The sequence below is a fragment of the Anastrepha obliqua genome, chromosome 1 (genome assembly GCF_027943255.1).
Source record: "Anastrepha obliqua isolate idAnaObli1 chromosome 1, idAnaObli1_1.0, whole genome shotgun sequence".
Classification (NCBI taxonomy): domain Eukaryota; kingdom Metazoa; phylum Arthropoda; class Insecta; order Diptera; family Tephritidae; genus Anastrepha; species Anastrepha obliqua.
Window position 1 is genome coordinate 29,656,579 of NC_072892.1, and position 19,614 is coordinate 29,676,192.

Here is a 19,614-nt window from a genome sequence, read left to right on the forward strand (position 1 = left end):
AAAAAATAAATGACTGCAAAATAATTATTTCAGGGCACTGCTATTTTCATGTTAACAGCTGTACATACATATATTTTCTTCCAAAAAGTAAAAAAAAAATTGAATCGCGGATTAGATGGATTGACCACATCATAAGAATGCCCAACGAAAGAATCCAAAAAAGGGTGTTTACTTTGCCTCCAACTGGAGGAAGAAAGAGAGGCCGACCAGGAAAGAGATGGCTAGATGACGTAGAAGCAGACTTTAAAGCAATGAACGTTCGTCGTTGGAGAAATGAGGTAAAATAGAGACTGAATTGGAGGAGGATTGTTGATGAAGCTATGGTCCTCCACAGATTGTGAAGCTAAGAGAGAGAGAAAAATTGAATCGGAATTAATAACTAAAATTAAAAATTATACAGTAATCGAAACAAAGCAGAGAAAAAATGTAATCCACCCTGATGTACATTGCCCTTCGTTGTATAGTCGTATACCAACTAAAGTAAATTTTTGTGAGATTAGTTCATTGTAATAGTCAGCTCCTACATTTAAATGTGTTTAATTTATTGTGATTTATTTAATGTGTTTACACATGCCGCTCTTTTGACACTATTAAAATATTTTTCATTCTCTGTATGAATTTAAGTAAGTACCACCCCTTTCATTCTATCAGTGATTGACCCTAATCGTTCACTCAATTAGTACAAAAAAATCATACAAAGTGTAATGCTTCGCTTGTCTACCTCGTAAAAGTCTACATTCGCTAATAAAAGTACGTAAGTGGACAGGAGGAATAGGTGCAAGTACTCGTAGATGTCGGCAGATCACAATGCCGCATCACTGTACTACACATAAGTAGGTGCAACAGAGCATCAACAAATAATAAAACGCTGAAGTAAAGCGATGAAAAATATGGAATAAATTGCATAGGTAAATCGCACAAACTATGCAATTACAAGACTTTGCATGAGTGGCAGTTTTCACACAATTTCCAATCGAAAAAAAGGTGTTTTTTTGACATAGTTTTACAGTCATTAAAGTCGAATGGACGCAAGAATTAACCTGCGATAAATGCTTTGGGTATAGCAAATGGCGGCCGCCGTTGCCGAATGGGTTGGTGCGTGATTACCATTCGGAATCACAGATAGAACGTTGGTTCGCATCTCGGTGAAACCAAAATTAATAAAAACATTTTTCTAATAGCGGTCGCCCCTCGGCAGGCAATGGCAAACCTCCGAGTGTATTTTTGCCATGAAAAAGCTCCTCATAAAAATATCTGCCGTTCGGTGTTAGCTAGAAACTGTAGGTGTTTTTGTTTTTTGAAAAGTACTACCGAGGTCGTTCATTTAGCTACCTAAACAGATAGACGTCTACGATTTGTCGATTCTTTGCTCGCAATCTGTTTGGTGAATACGGTGGCTGGGGTATTGTTTTTGGCCAAATAATCTCTCACAAGCAAAACTGAGTGAGTAGGTGCATTATAATGCTGCAAAAAACATCAAGGTAATACTCCTTATGTACCGTACGATCTTGTGATAAGAACTCCTGATGCACCACGTCAGGGTAATCGAAGAAAACAGTGAGCAAAATCTTGACAATTAATCGAACTTGTCGTGCTTTGTTTTTCGTTGCTCTCCTGGACTCTTCCATTGGAACGATTGGGCTTTGGTTTTGATATCATAACCGTATACTCAAGATTCGTCACCAGGAAATATGGATCATCATTGACGTCATTCAACAATTCCTGAGCGATTCGACGTTGTTTTTGGTCAAAATTCACCAATTTTGGAACGAACTGCCACACGCTTCATGCTCAAAATTTTCGAAAAGATAGCATGGCATGAGCCAACCGATATGCAGACATCCTTAGCAACTTCTCTAATTGTGCTTCGACGATTCTGCAATTTTCTTCACTTTCTCAACATTTGCATCGGTTGTTGATGTGCTGGAGCGTCCAGGCGAGCGTCGTCAGTCACATCTTCTCGACTTTCTAACATTTCAAGTGTTTTTCAGCACTTAATTCCATTTTTTACACAAAATTCGATGAAACTTCTTCTATCCATTTTTTTCGATAGCAGAAAATCGCCGAACACGCAAAACCGTGAACAAATCTTCGAGACGAGTGTACCAACATAAAAAATAATAATAATCGAAAGTTGAATGTACATAGCCCGCGAAATTTGAAAATTTACCTTACCTTTTGAACACACCTCGTATATTAGATTAAATTAAACGGATTAATATGGAGGTAAGTATTTTTTTCAATAAACATATAATATTTTTGATTGGTTTTTTATGAACTATTGTAAATATATAACAGCAAAGAGACATTTAGTTTCCCTAAGAGTTTTCCGACTGCAAGATCTTTGTGGACAAGTGCTTGATCACCACAAAAACCCCAAAAATACGATGAAACGTCTCCCCGTCAAAAGCAGTATAGAAAATCTAACGGAACTATGCCACGTGTGTCAGACTGAGTAGGTGGCCACGTGCAACACTGCATGAACAGACGACATGCAGCATATCCTTTAAGCCACAGAGTATTTCAGAAGCGATATGCTGCTGGCCAGTTTTACTTCTGAAAAAAAACAACGCATGAAGTTTGCGTCATATTTTCAAGATGCGTAATTATTGATTTTTTATTAATAACATAAACTTCTGGGGATGTCACACTTCAAGCAAAGGAACTCTTCTTCTATGACAGGCAGGACGACTAGATTTTGTTGTGTGTTGTGCGGGCATAGCGTGCGGAAAAGCTTGTGAAGTGTGTGAGGGTGGCTCATTTCTGGCTATTTGCTGTTGTTATTAATATTTTGCATGCGTGAACGCCTTTACAATTTTTACTCGAATGCCTTTGTTAAAGAAATAATTAACGCTGTGTATTACCTGTGTTAGCACTAACGAGCTTTAATATGTGTATGTATGTGTGAAAGCATGTGTGTCTCATATCCATATGTGGATGTTCTGACTTTGAGCACTCAACTCATATACTCAGGTGCGTAGAGTGTAAAAAATAAGTTAGCATAAATATAAATAAATAACACATAAGCCTATGTGAAATGAGTTCTCTAGTTGAACACACCCTGTAGGGAAATCCTGCACTAGCGATAATTACGAAAAACTTTGCGAATCATATTACCTTAAAATGAGTCCATCTACTGAGCTTTGAGGTAGTATCGAGATAATTTTATTAATTTCATAGAATAATTTTGGAATTAGAACAAATAAAAATATGTTTGAGTAACTTTTGAGTAAAACCTTTTAAAAAAATAAATTAGACAAGAATACACATATGTATATATGAATGAATTGCTGATTATTATTCCCATCAGCTATCAAACCTGAATGAGGCACTTAAAAAAACCAACCGTCTTTAGAGAATAGACGCAAAGTTTTGTTATACCACGACAACGCAAGACCTCATACCGCAAGGCAAACATTAGGCAAGCTGAACGACCTCAGATGGGAGCTAATGCCGCATCCACCATACTCTCCGGATATTGCACCTTGTGATTATCACCTTTTCCGTGGACTTCAATCCCATATGAGTAATAAGAACTACTCCTCAAAAGAAGATATTAAAAAGGATATCGGAGCGTATTTTGGCTCCAAGGACAAAAAATTTTTTGAGCAGGGAATTAAAAATTTGCCTAAATACTTATATTATTGATTAATAAATACTTTAAACATCTTTTTGTTAATTTTAAAACCACCTTTAAAAAACGCACGAAGTTATGGACTGACCTGTATTTGCATGTAATTAAATATATTTAAATGATGTTTAATGTTGGCCGAGCTCCTCTTCGTATTTGTCATGTGCCCCTTCCAACAAATAGAGGGACCGACAGTGTTATGCCTTATCTGAAAGGCAGATAACTTTTTTCAGATTTCAGAAATTCACTTGGAAGTTTATCATTACCTGCGGAGGAGCGATTGTTTTTAGAAAAAACTTTTCTCTCATTTGGGGTTTCATGAACGTTTCATGTATGTACAATATATATTTTTGGGTTGGGTACGTAATGCTTATGATACAATATTCTGTTTACAAAATACTGTATACAAAATTCTGCATTTCAGAATTCTGTATTATAGAATTCTGTATACGAAATTCTGTATTTCAAAATTCTGTTAAAAATATTCTGTATTGCCGAAATGCTGTATTTGCGAAATTCTGTATTGGCGAAATTTTGTATTGACAAAATTCTGTATTGACGAAATGCTGTAAGTAAATGATAAGAAATTCAACAAACTTTATAAAAAAAGTGCGCACTTTTTTTCTTCAGTTGGATAGAATCCACCGTATTTTTGCGTAGAACTCCTTTGCGCGAGGGCGGCCTTCGGCCGCGCTTCAAAAAAATAACCCTCATCAGTCCGACTCCGGCTACGCAATCCACCGTATTTTTGCGTAGAACTCCTTTTCGCATGGGCGGCTTTCGGCCGCTCTTCAAAAAAATAACCCTCATCAGTCCGGCTACGCAATCCACCGTATTTTTGCGTAGAACTCCTTTTTTCGTTGACTTTTGTCAACACAAAATTTTTTCAATACAGAATTTTGTTAATACAGAATTTCGTCAGTACAGAATTTTGTCAGTACAGAATTTCGTCAATACACAATTTTGTCAATACACAATTTTTTTAAGACAGTACAGAATTTTGTTTTTACAGAATTTTGTTAATACAGAATTCTGTAAATACAGAATTTTGTCACTGCAGAATTTTGTTACGTTAATTTACAATATTTCGTACAAAAAGTATTTTGATATACAGCATTTTGTAGGGATCCCTATATTTTTTTGTTTGTTTGTTGGGACAATTAGCAAGTACATCAGTCAGACAATATTAAGTCCATTGTACTGCATTCGGGTTCCCTTTTTAATTTTCTTTAAATCTAAAAGACCTCCGAAGAAATCAGAGTAGTTCTTGTGGTGCCAAGGAGGTTGCTTCTTAACATATCAGTGGCAAAGACCTCAAACATGATTCGAGCGAAGGCCGGGCAGACACACATAAAGTAGTCCCCCGTCTCATCCTCCTCTCCACATGTTAGGCAGAGTGTACTGTCTGAGATTTGTTTTTAATCTATTTCTTTATTGCGATCTGTTTTTTGAGCATTAAGCAATGTTTTTACTTAAATCTATTTAATTTATTTAAGAGAAAAAACATTATGGAATGCATCCAGTGGTGCAACCATTTACTATTTTTAAGATGCGTAATAATTTGGCCAATTTATTATCATATAAGGTCTCAGATGGTAGATTTTCTCTTGAGGCTAGTGAAGGTTATGGAATTTGCAGTTATTTCTGTGGCAAGAGGGTTTGAGTGCGATTGGGTGCGATTGCGTATTTCTTCAGTTATTGTGGGCACTTTGAGATCACGATGAATTTCTCCATTTGTGATGTAATAAGGGACGTTTGAGATCATTCTGAGGGTGTCTGACTGGAATCTTTTAAGTATTTCGATTTAGAGTGAGCTGCAGTACTCCAAAGTTAAATACCATATGTCCATATCGGTTTCAAGATAGCTGAGTAAAGTGAGAGCTTACTTACTTTTGAGAGAAACATGAGAATTTCGATGTAGTAACGAATATAAGCTTCTGAGTTTTATTCCTAAAACCTTCCGTTTGGTAAAAGTAAGGGTTTTCAATGTAAGTTTGCTATCAAGATGCATGCCGAGATATTTTGCGCCGTTAGTTTGGGAGATAATTGTATTATTGAGCTTAACGGGTGGGCAAGTTTTTCGATTTAGAGTAAAAGTTACCTGGGAAGATTTTGTCTAATTTGCCTTAGTGCGCCACTCTTTCAACCAGTGAGTTATTTTATCAAGTCCTTTCTGTAGTTTTTGGGAAACCACATAGGAGTGGTAGTCAATTATGAGTACGGCAGTGTCATCCGCAAAAGCTCCGACTATTGTTTCTTCAGAAACTGGTAGATCGTATGTGTATAGCAAGTATAGGATGGGGCCCATAATACTGCCGTGGGTACACAAGCTGAACTCTCACATAATTCAGACTTTTTCTCGCTCTGTTTGGCAAAGAAATATCGATTTTCGAGGTAGGACTTAATAAGCATGCAACAGTTTATTGAAAGAGTGTCTTTTATCTTATAGAGTAAGCCTTCATGCCAAACGCGGTCAAAGGCTTGAGATATATCTAGAAAAGCTGCTTAATAACAGGAGGATCTGTGACAGTCGGGCGGACAAGTAGGGAGCATCCATTTTTTTCCATTTTACATGCATACATGTATATACATACATACATACTTAAAATATACATAACTATGCAAGTAGGGGAGATACTTTTTTCCAGGTATTTAGGTTGAGCTATTGTTCCGATGTAACGTACGGATTTTGCTTATAAGTCGAACACAAATTTAAGGTTGCCGAAAGCTTCCGAAGTTGCGTTTTATTTTAAAGATTCTTTTAAATAAATAATTGCTATAAAAATATATATAAATTGCTCCTAATTCTTACTCGCACTTCTTCTTCCATAATATTTAAACTTTTAATTTGCAAAATGATAACACCAGCCGACTGACGTACTCGTATATATGCAAGCGTTGAAGAAGACACTATCCACCTGATATATGTGCGATATGCATGTGTTCTGAAGAAGATGGCATTATATCGGTATGGGGTCATATTAATTTTCAATCCTATTATATACTTTTTCTTAATAAATACTGCTAGTGTTAAAAATACCTTATGCGGCAAAATAAATAACTTATTTATGTATACCAAACTGCTTAGAATAAGGGGACGAGCCGATTTGCCCATGTCACTACATCCGTCTGTACGCACGACAAAGGAAAACCACATTACATATTTATTTTATTTTTAGTTTTTTGTTACCTAAGGGCAGGTCTTTTGTTGGACTATGACTTGCGAACAAGTGCACGGGCATCAAATCAATGCGGAACATACAACATTTTCTCTGGATTCCAAGTATGTATTGTCTAAAAATACTTTTAAATTGTTTATATTTATTTCCTAAAGTATTTTTAGTAAACGACATTTTTTAATGACATAAAGAGCAGTATCGTTCGGTAAACGCTTTTTTTTTGATGAGAAACTATGCGAGGAAATAAAAGCAAAATTGAATGCTGTTCATGGGACGCTTCGTCATCTATGACCACAGTTATAGGTAGGTTCAAAGAATTTAAAGGTGGGCGAACATCCGTTTTTGATGAGAAGCGACCAGGACGCCCGGCACACGTGGTTACCGAGGAAATCATTCAAAAAGTCGACGTTATGATTCTCGCTGATCGACGAACGAAAGTACGCGAAATAACAGACTGGAATGGCAATTAATATATATTTTACATGATAAGTTGACGAAGCAACAACAAGCGGATGCGGCTGTTAACTTTGAAGCAGTGCAATTTAAGCAAGATACGAAGAAATTTTCGCATCGAGATGTCACCGTTTATAAAACCTGGACTCATCATTACTTAACAGAAACTAAGCAACAATCAAAACAATGGATTTAGCCCGGTGAATCTGCTCCAAAGAAGGCGAAGATAGTCCCATCGCCCGGAAAGGTCATGGCGACGATGTATTGAGATGCGAACGGCGTCATCCTCATAGGTTTTTAGAAAAACGAAGAACGATCACTAGACAATACTAAAGACCACTTTAAGCAAAAATTGAAGGAGACATGGCCGCATTTGGCGAAAATTGGATCTGGCGAAAAAATTTAGTTCAGACGAGGAAATCATCGTCGAGACAGAGGCGGTATTTGAGAGATATACAAATCCTATTTTTTGGAGGGGTTAAAAAAATGGCCGGAGCGTTGGGAGAAGTGTATCTTTCTAACAGGAAACTATGTTGAAAACCAAAAAAAAAAAAAACAAAATAGTGTCTTCATTTCTAACACGGGTATTTATTGAGCTCCCCTCGTACAACGGTAGCGCACTATGTAAACATGTACAGTTAGGGGCATAACTATTTGCACAACCGCACACTACACATTTTGAAAATATTCAACATTTATTTAAATATGCAAAGATATTAAGTGCAGTTTGATTTTGAAATAATTTTAATTTGTTTAGTTTAAAAAATAAAAAAAAATTATTACACGAAACAAATTATTTAAAAATGTACAAAATACGAATAGTATGCCCCTCACTGTATGTATTAAAGCATATTGATGCAAAGTTTTTTAACGTACACTGCGTTTAATAACTAAAGCACTAGAACCTATTGACAAGTTATGACAATTTATTTGCTGGAAGGGAATTTTAGAAAAAATTTCATATATACAGTTTTATAGCTCATTAAATTTTGGTACAATTAAGTGCAAGTTTCAAGTCACTCAAAAATCGCGTTGATTTTTGGGAATTTTTTTTGCTGGCGCCTTTGCGAATTTTTTCCATACAACCAATGCGTGACGTTTTGCTTTATACGGAGAGAAAAACAGGCACCGTCAGCCAAAAAATTTCCAAACACGAATTAAATAAATAAGTAGAGAATGCGTAAATTTTGCTAATTTAGTAATTAATTCCTAAGCTGGAGCATGTTTCATTTAGGCTACCACATGCGATGAGGGAGATTATAGTATGTACAGATTGTTTACGAAAAACACCTTCACAGCATGAAACTATAAACTTATCTAGCTGTGCCCCCTAAGCAGTCCCAAAATAAGAGATTAATACATACGAGTATATATGTAAATATGTATCGCTTGTCAATTATAGACTAAAGTTAATTGGTATGAAAAATGCAGTTTTGTATTAGTAATTAAATGAGTAAAGATTCAAAAACTCTGCCTGAAACACTTGCAAGGGTTAAGTGACTTTGGTCGTTTAAAAAATATCGGGTGTTTTTTTAAGTTGATTGAGAACTATTGATGTCGATAACTATGGTTTGAGAGCTGCGAATGGCGAGCTGTGCTCGCATTTCTTTTCGCCAAGGCTTGGCAAGCCATCATGAATCGTTTAACGCCAGAACAATGCTTCCAAATTGAGGAAATTTACTTAAAAAAAAACAAAAAATCAGTTCACGAAGTTCACAGAGCGAAGTGTTGAAGAAGACGCCGAAAGATCGATTCGTTGTCGTTCTCGTTGTGCGTTGAAAGGTACATCCATTGCTGAAAGTTTGGTGATATTCGGTTCACTGGAAGCGAAGTTATTGCGTCTAAAGTGTCAGTATGTTAGTGTCATCGGTACAAAAATGAGTTTCGAACAAAGAGCTAATATCAAATTTTATTTTAAAATCGGTAAAACGTTTACCGAAACATTTTGAATTGGCGAACAAAGTTTATGGCGATGATTGTCTTTCTCGTGTCAGAGTTCATGAGTGGGTAACACGTTTCAGAGAAGGTTGTGAGGACATAAATGGCAATGAACTGGCCGCCCACAATCAGTAATCACCGAAAACTCCATCGAAATTGTTCGTAAATTTATCAAAAATGAACCGAAATCATCGTTGAAATTCATGAATCGGAGTTGAATATCTCCAAAACATCGATTTATCGTATTTTAACTGATCATTTAGGCTTTCGAAAGATCTGTGCACGTTTTATTCCGCTCAACTTAACTGAATACCAAGAATTGCTTAGAACTCAACATTCGAAAGACCTCTTTAAAGAGGCGAGAAAAGACTAGAACTTCCTTTACAACTGTGTAACTGGTGATGTAACTGGACATGGACCTGAAACTAAGCGTTAAAGTGTCGAATGGAAGGCCTCAGACGAGCCACCACCCAAAAAATCGCGTGTGGAGAAGTCAAAAACCAGTCGACGCTCATTTGTTTTTACGATGCCAAGGGAATTGTGCACAAGGAGTTCGTGCCAATGGGCCAAACCGTCAATGCCATTTTCAATCTTGGCGTTTTAAAGCATTTATTGCATCGCATCGAATTCGCCCTGAATACCGCGAAGGAGGAAGCTGGAGCTTATTGCATGATAATGCACCATCCCATCGATCCACTCTTGTGACTGATTTTTTAACTAGAAATCGCATTTTAATCATCAATCACTCACCGTATTCGTGTATTCGCCTGATATGGCTCCCTGTGACTTCTACCTATTCGGAAAATTGCATTTGGCATCGACATCCTGCGGAACATTCCGGTCAATGACCTGAAACACTCTTTCGAAAAGCTTTTACATCGGGCAAAACGGTGTATCTAGGCCAGAGGGAACTATTTTGATTAAATTAACTCGAAGTTATCAGAAAAGAGCTCCTTTCGTTTATATTTTAGCTCAGTCTTGTTTACTTTGGACTTCACCTTGTATTATTCAGATTTATTGGAAAAAGCAGTTATAGGAGTCAGTAGTTTATAGGGGTACGGGTAATAAATTTAGTTGAGGATTATAACGATCACCGGTTGAGGATTTATAATTTAACGGATTTACTCTTATAGAGTTATTGAGTAAAACGCTTTTAGTAGATTTTGGAATGTTTCTTGTGGCTATAACCAAATTCGGATATACTGGAATTAAACCCACTTCGTATACATATTATATATAGTATGTTATTGACGGACCCCAACAACACACATACAATAACATTGTGTGAGTGACTCTTCATCGTTTGTCGTGAAGACTCCGTTCGCTATCATTCGCCTCTCGGCTGACAATGACAAGCCACCGAGGCGATTTCTGACATTGAAAAGATGTTCGGTGGCGACTGGAAACTGCAGGAAAACATCATAGCGAGACTCTAATACGCACAGATTGGTGTAGAAGCTTGGTTCAGTTAACTCTCCATGATATATGCGGCATTTTCTTAATATTTGTATTGAAGTTCGTTTCTAAAGTATGAATACAAGTATTTTAATACTTTTACTTACCGACAAGCCGACCGACGGTCCAGCAACAGCAACAAACATTCTTTTTTCAAAGGGTTGCTAATTTCACTCCTTTCATTCTGTTTCGTAGCATTGTTATTGTTGATTTCTCGTTTTTTAATCTTTTTTCTACATTCATGCGTGGAAAAAGTTTGAACTTCTGTTGGTCATTCAGAAGTAGGGTTACCATATATGGTGATTTTTGCTACATGACGCTGCATTGCATATTTCTGAATAAATCTGAAAATGTACTTCTTTTTATATTTTGTACTTTCTTCTACTGTTTTATACAGTTTTTCATTGGTGTGCCCTCATAAACTAAATTTAAATAAAAAACTTGTTTAATATTTCTAATCCGTGGCTTCATTTGCGGGTAATTGAAATTGAGAATGAAAGTAAAATACAACAAAGTGTAAAATTTCTAAACTAAACTGGTAGTCACGCACCAAACCATTCGGCTACGGCGGCCGCCACATTTACATTTACTCTCGGAAATATTCACAGTGAGCCAATTATAGACAAACAACTTCGACTTAAATTGTATAGGGGGTCAACTTAAAATGATAATACAAAACAGAAATATTGTTAGAATGCATTTTTTATCATAATCGGGTAGATAATTTTTTGAATATGATAACCAGCATATGTCCGCCACGGCTGACTAATTTTTCCAATATATCTATATAATAAATCTAAATAAGTTCAATCAACAGATATGCGACGCAACCATCGTTTGCCTTAAATTTTTGCTTGAACTGCATTTATAGGCACATAAGCCAAGAACTTTACATGAAATTTTTTACGTAGTTGAAGAACAAAGGCCAACAAGTTGAGAAAGACGACGAATCGACATTTCGGCATCTTCTTCAACACTTCGCTGTATGAACTTCGCGAACAGATTTATTTTTATTATATTTTTATCAAAGCAAATTTCCATAATTTGGAAGTGTTGTTCTGGCGTTAAACGATTCATGATGACTTGAAAATTCTTACTGAATAGAAATGTCAACATAGTTTGCCATTGTCAGCTGTCAAACCATAGTTTTTGATATCGATAGTTATCATACAGTTAAAAAACACCCGAATATTTAAAAACATAAATTGGCAAGGGGTTTTTGTATGAAGAATCTAGAGTTATTTTGTTTAATATTTTCTTTATTTTTTACTGGAATGATTGTGTGATAAACTTTGCAGGCCATCGTAGCCGAAGGAGTTTGTACGCTACCAGCATAAGCTTGCCTCGGCTTCAAAACTCACCGTAGGCATAAACCATCAAATGGCAAAAAAGGTTTTTCGTAATAGCCTCAACAGGCAATGGCAAACCTCTGAGCAATTTTCTGCCATGGAAAATCTTTTCATAAAAAGGATCTGCCATTTATAGGCAGCATAAAACTGTAGGTTCCTCCATTTTTGGAATAACATGAAGACGCACACCACAAAGATATGGAGGAGCTCGGCCTTTCTTTGTGTTGTGCTTAGTAATTGAAAGCGATCTCATATATATGTTTGAGGTGCAAAATTAATCACCCTATTGCTGGCTGGCGGCCGCCGTAGCCAAATGGGTTGATAAGTGACTACCATTCGGAATTCACAGAGAGAACGCAGGTTCGAATCTCGGTGAAACATCAAAATTAAGATTACAAATTTAACAAAGAAACAAGCGATCGGCGCCATAAAGATCAAAATAAAGATTTCCATCACTCAAAATATTTTTTAGTAAAAAGGGTATTCAAAAACAAAATTGAATGATTCAATTTGCGCCACCTTCCCTATTTATGTATTTTTTGTTATTGTTTAAAAAAAAACGCACCAAATATATCGAAAAATATGCAACACATGTCCTTTCCTTGGCAATGTTGGCTACTCCCTGCAAGAAAAACTGAAATGTACTCTTTTTCTCATATAAAATCTGGCAACCCTATTCAAAAGTCCGAGGCGAAATTGTATTCTTAATCGATTTGCTCAACGTCAACCCCTTCCAGCGTCTCCGTTAGTATAATTGAGCAACCGCATCACACCACCAGAATGGCTCCGTAAATACAATATGCACACGGTCTTCAGATGTTTAAAGAATAAATAACTACGAGCTTATAAGTATATGCACCACCTCAAACCAACTCGCACTATTGCGGCCAGTTGCCAGCCATCAGTCAGACACCGGTCAGCAGCAGCACTGAATGTTGAAGGAACAAAATTTATAGGAAATAAAAAAATGAAATGTCGATTTCAAATGAGACTACCAAACAAATGGAATGAGCATTAATTACACGAAACACACGACGTTCTGTAGCAGTCAGAAGAAATCAGAAAGAAAGAAATTTCGCATCCACCACCCGTTGACTAACGCCGCTGGACATTCTTAATATTTGAGCGATGATATTCAAACCTGCATTAGCTTTTTTGGAAACTGGCTTTCTTTGCTTCCCCCTTGGAAGGATTTCGAAGTTTGTTTGGTTGTGAACTCAATGGATGACTTTTAATTGTGAGTTTATTACGGGCATAATGAACGGCCATTCAGACAGCAATGCCGGTGGAGGTGGCAAAAAGTGTGAGTTCAGCAACTGGGAGGATTATGAGAGGAACGAGAACTCCGAATCGGCTAAAATCAATTTGAATACATTAACATACTCTTCGCTGTAAAAAATGTGATACATCTACAAGTAGAAAATACGAATAGCAAAACGTATTCCCTGCCAAACCATTCAAATAACAACTTTCGCGCTTATCGCTCGAACAAATGAGTCCCTCATGTTGTTTTGGCTTGTATATTGTATGCAGATAAAAGTTTCTTTTTATCATCGACATATGTAAATGTTGCTTTAAGATACTTAGGATTAAAAATACACTGCGTACAAAAATTGAAAAAAAGAAACGCCTAACATGGAACGCCTCTTATGCATCTTTAAGTAATAAAATAGAAATACAAAATTCTAAATACCTTGTAACACACATTATTGGCTCAGGTTCCTAAGAAAAGGGCTTAGTGTGAATGTAGGAAACTAATTTTTTTTTTTCATGGAATAAATATGCTGTCATAACTTTTACTTCCTTCATTGCAAATGAAATGATTACAAAAGCAAAGAAAGATGTTTGGAGCTCTTTTTAGACCGGCGCGTTGAGAGGAGTTGAGCTAGCCAGGTCTATCCGTCCATTGTTCCGTCATACGCCATATTTGCATGAAACTTAGTATATTTATTACTTTTTGCCCAGGGTAGGTTGGTATTGCAGAATGGGCCTGCTTTCTTATTTCGTACTCTACAAACTCCATTAAATGTAAATCTTATTCAAAACGTAAATTTACGAAATTGTACGAACGATCACACTGCTTGTATCTGTAAAACAGCTCATGAAATCAACGTCAAAATTGTTCTAATGACAGTTAATGTATTGTTTATAAGCGATCAAAAGCACTTGGATCTCAGTTTTGTTGATTTTTTTTTCTGTGATGGAATTCAAACGTAATAGTGTGATTGCATTATATATATTTGGTTGGAAAATCACAACCAGCCATTGTTCGTGAGCTCAGTCACCTCAAAGTGAATAAAATGTGTGTGTATCCCAGTATGTGTAGCAGTGTGTGTAGCAGTATCAACAACGCCAGAAATGGTTCGGAAAGTGAAGGCTCGACTTGAACGAAATCCACGTCGAAGTGGAAGAAAAATGGCCAAAGAATTGAAAACATCGCAAGACAGCATTCGGCGCATATTGAAAAATGAGCTCAAGGTCAAGGCTTATAAGTTCCAAAAAGCACACGATCTTTCACCCCAGCAAAAAAAAGTTCGGTGCGAAATTTGCTCTTTGTTGTTGCGCTTGCACGAACGAGGCGAATTTCCCAATATTGTGTTTTCTGATGAAAAAAATTTCCCAATTGAGCAGTTCATAAACACTCAAAACGATAGTGTTTACTTGACCTCATACGAGAATTTCAGCCTACGTATGGCCACTCGAAGCGATTTCCCATCGAAAGTAATGGTTTGGGCCGCAGTGACCGCTGATGGACGCTCTCCAATCGTTTTTATCGAGCCTGGTGTCTAAGTGAATGCGACTTATTATCGGGAAAATGTTTTAGAAGCTGCTTTAGAGCCGTGGACACGCAAACATTTCGGTCGTAGACCATGGACCTTCCAACAGGACTCGGCACAGTCTCGTGTGAACCAAGAATAGTTAAAAATCATGTTCCACACTTCATTTCGTCCACACAATGGCTTTCGAATTCGCCAGACGCAAATCCGATGGACTATTCCATCTGGTCCATTTTGGAGAGCAAGGTGAGGACTAAAAAATATGCCAGTATGGATGCGCTGAAAAAAGCGATTATACGAGAATGGGCCAAAATACCTCAAGATCACATTCGTGCAGCATGCAACTCATTTTTTGACCGTTTGAAGGCTATAGTCAAGGCAAAAGGTGGTCATATCGAGCTAAAGCGAATATGTATGTTAAATTTGTTATCATTTTTGAAGAAGTTGTCTTTGAAATCAATAAAAACTAATTTACAACAAAAAAGTGATGGTGTTTTGAATAGGTAACACTTCATATCGTTCACCTTGCATATAACTCATGACTTGAAAAGTCCCGAGCCTAACACATAGATGGCACTAGTTTAATTGCATTCACCTCATTTTCTGTTAGTACTAATCTTAAAAAGAAAACTGTTAAAATGCATGGCATTCTGTTCATTAGTTCTTGAGTTATTGAGCTAAGAGGACGTTACTTTTGTTATTTTCAAAACAACGGATCAATAAGAATTTCTATAGCCCATTTTGAGGCAAAAGATAAATCGTTCTACTATACAAAAGTGATATTGAAATGTTGGAGCGACGCTGGAATGATTGCGTTGTTTTTAATGAATGAAGTTAATGAATGAAGTTAATTTTGAACAAAAATATCGTGCTTTCTTTGTTAGACTCTGGACTTTTTTGTCCATGTGTTATTTAATCCTATATGTTTTTATTTTAAGTTGAAGGCTATGTTGGGTTAGGTGTTGTTCTTTTATATAAACATTATTACAAAATCAGTATAAAATAGAAGTTCGATAAATGCCTTAATATGCCATTTAAACGTATTAATAAAAAATGTTCAGCTTAAATATAACCTTTTGGCCACCCTCTGCGGTTATTGTCAACTAGAAATAAGAAAAAACTGTATTCTTGAGTCAATTTCCCTTGTCTTGTTTCCCATGATTAGCAAGTAGTTGGTCATGCAAATAAAATTTCAGTTAACCCGACTTCATCACTAAGACGCAAATAAACAAATTATGGCACGCACCCACTGCTTCTCTTCTATTGTCCCAGATTACCACGCACGATGCAGTTGTTCCAAAATCTGTGGATAACAATTAGGCACACAACACTTTCTTACTAATACATTCACATATGTATGCATATGAACAAGTAATATTATATGGGAATGGGTTTGACCAGCCATACCTTGTAGCCTCATAAATTTAACCTAAATTACCTGCGGCTTAACTGGCTACGCAGTTTACTAAATACGGGTACGCCTGTACGTCTGCAAGTGAGCAAAAGCGTACATTCGTACGTCCATAAAACCCTTGCTAATTTGTTTAAGAAATAAAACTAGAAAATGCTCAGAACCCATTTAACAAACGAGGGTGGCTCTGTGTAATATATTTATGTAATATACATACATATTTACGTATATAAGTTTAGAGGGTGAAAGGCATTCGACGCGTTAAAGGCATTCGATTGTCCAGTTTGATGAGTTTCCGGCAGGTTGTTTGTGCAAAATGACACATAAATACTCACCTCGCCCTACATTAGTTCTTTTTTGATGGTACGCAAATTAAATTTTTTATATTCCAGCTGATTTTATTTGATACGCTTTTTAGTAGTAACTGGTTTTATTGTTTTTAATACTTTAAATGTACCATGCGGATAACAAAAATAACGCCCGGAAAGTCCATTTTATTCTGGGCCACCCCTGGAGTCGTATTTGGAGCGCTCGACATTAGTCGGGTAACGCCTGACTTCTCCTACGACTGCATCCGAATACTTTGATATTAGGCTCATTTGGATACCTGTCAATAGAGATATTGCAGAAAATTGCTGGGCGGATGAACTAACTATACAGAAGAACTTCAACGAGGTTTCCCTCAAAATGAAAGGGTTGGGGTTTTTTTAAACTCTGTGATCTGCTTCTGGAAAGAGGGATTCCCGAGCGCTGAGTCAGTGCACAAACATGCAAATCGAAGGCGCTTGAAGAAGCTTCTAAAAACCGCAGCTCTCGAATTTTGTGGGCTTCTTTTCCGGACATTGTCCATTAGGTATCCACGCGGGGACACTTGCTTCCGAGTCTTTTTTACAGCAGTTGTTTGGACGATGAGGTGGCATCACCTCGCACCATTTTCTCAGTTGTCAGGCTATCACCAAGCTAAGATTCAGATATCCTGGCTTTCAATTTTTTGCTGCACCTGCAGGTGTACATACATCAGGCTTCGATATCACAGACCTGATGAATTTCATCAGTGGTATAAAGCACTTAACACAATCGTAAGTAGTCATCATTCAGTGTTTTCTGCAACCCTCAAATGTAAACCGCTTTCCCTTAACCTTTCTTTCCCGTATATCCTCTTTTATTGTCTCTATGGCATTACAGTGGGCGAAATATGTATAATATTTCTTGCGTCTTGGGTCCTTGCGTGCTCATTCGTTTAACCAAACTAACCTGATCTAAATGACCTAGAAATTGGCTAATTTGAGAACAATTGAATGCCAGACGTGCAGAGTGGTTTGCCAAAAGCTTGATTTGCTCGAAAATGACTACCACTGGGGAACCGCATACACTTCTTCCAAAGTGGAAACTGAATATAGATCTATTCTAAAGCGGTATACGATGTCTGGTGTTCTGGACACAAGTCAATTTCGGAAACTACATCGCTTCCTAGGAGGGGATCTGATCTTAAATCTATCAATTCTGCGCAACATTTTATCCTTAAGCTGAATCTCTGGATCAGATCCGTCTACATTGCGGCAATGGAGCTCACTTGTGAGATAACTAGACAGATCTGGGCTAGCAGAAATGGACACAGAACTAAGTCCGTTATCAACCCAGACCCACTAGTTGGTATAATCACCGAGCACTACCTAATGGGAGCACATGGGAAACGTATGGCGGTTGCCCTTAGATGACTTCTGTCGCAGCTACAGGAACGAGGAGGAGGGGGAGAGTATTGAATGCTTCCTCTAGCACTATTCCTCTCTTGCCAAAACGCGATATCGCGGTCTAAACTCTTACTTCTTTGGATGTGTGGCAGACTAAGGATCGACAGCCATCCACAGTATTTTGTCGCTTATCCGAGTGACGAAATGGTTTCCCCACATCTGGAAAGTGGAGGGAGAACCTGAGTCCAAACTAGTGGTATCACAATGGGTCTCCAGGTCTAAGTAAGCGCTCTCTATATCCTTATGGAGAGTGGAAAATACCGAAACCTAAGCTAATCTAGTACAAGAACAATAATACAAGACTAGCGATGCGTGCAGTTGTTGAAGAAAAGAAAAAGCGTTTGTGTCTCGAGCAAAAATTTACCTACACAATCACAAATGCCGCGTCAAATGTCAGAGGTTCTCTGTTTTTGCTTGTTACACTTTGCACCACTGGACAAACATTAGATTTGTATTTCTTGAAGGTCTTAACTTGGCGCATTTCTACAGTGTCTGGTGTTCCCAAAGCTCCAAAAATTTGAAGCTACCACAAAATGTATTTTCTTTCTTTCGAACTTTTCCGTAACGGAGCTGTCCATTGAATAACTCGTTATGAAAATTTTTCTTCAAATTGCCATCGACTACAAAAAAAAAAAAATAATGCTGGTTGTCAACTCTTATCTTCTTGCATAAGGTAGGGCATTCACAGAGGAAATGGAAAATCGTACTCACAGGGTACCGGCTAGTAAATTATAATAAAAAACTAATGTGAAAAAATATTATAAAATACTTCTGCAACTGGTGTAATTCTAGTCACCATCACACAAATACAAATCTTCACTAAATTCTTATGCAATCACCAAAATTTATTTATTAGTCCAAATTTTGAATGCAGGGTTATTTTTCATGTTTGCACGAATTTTATGTATGAATGCGTATCTATGGCACAGCAAAGAAAACTACTCACGTGGGAAAACTCAGTTTGTGTTGAGATAGAGATTACAATCTTACAAAAGCCAACAAACACAAGCAGTAAATTTTGTTAAAGGAATAACCGTAGCTGGCGCGAAACTTGGCAATAAAGTAACTAAAGAAATTTTTACATGTATGGAGAGAGCAACGCTGCATGCGTAACTGAATAAGTAAGTGTCATGGAAGTGGTCCAATTCTTGCAGAAGTTATGGGTATCCAAAGGCTTCGGGCGGTAGTCAGCAAGAGAACAATGGTGCGTGCCATGTGAGTGAAAGTGTTGCCAGTCATTTCTTACTTTTGTGCGCTGCTGCCTTTCGTATGCATTGTTGGCACCAAAAGGTCAATAAGTTGAAAACTGAGTCTGAACGATGTTTGTCATCGTGCGAAAGGGACATTAGGCTGACGACAGAGTGTATATTCAGCAAATATTTTTTGCTGGCCAATTGAACGGTCTTACAAAAGACGCGCCTGGATGTTCTTTTAAAATAAACTATGTAAAACTTTACACACCTTCAGGTTTCTTTATTTTAAATCAAAATGCGGTTCTTAACAATTATGTGTGGAAAGAGATAACATCCAAGTGCCCACCATGAGCACATTCACAGGTAAAATGCGCCAAACAGTCAATCCATGAATGCCGAATTGTTGAGAAGGTCGAGATATCGATGTTGAAGGTTGTTCAGCAACACTTTGCGCTACAGCAACAATATTCTCAACAG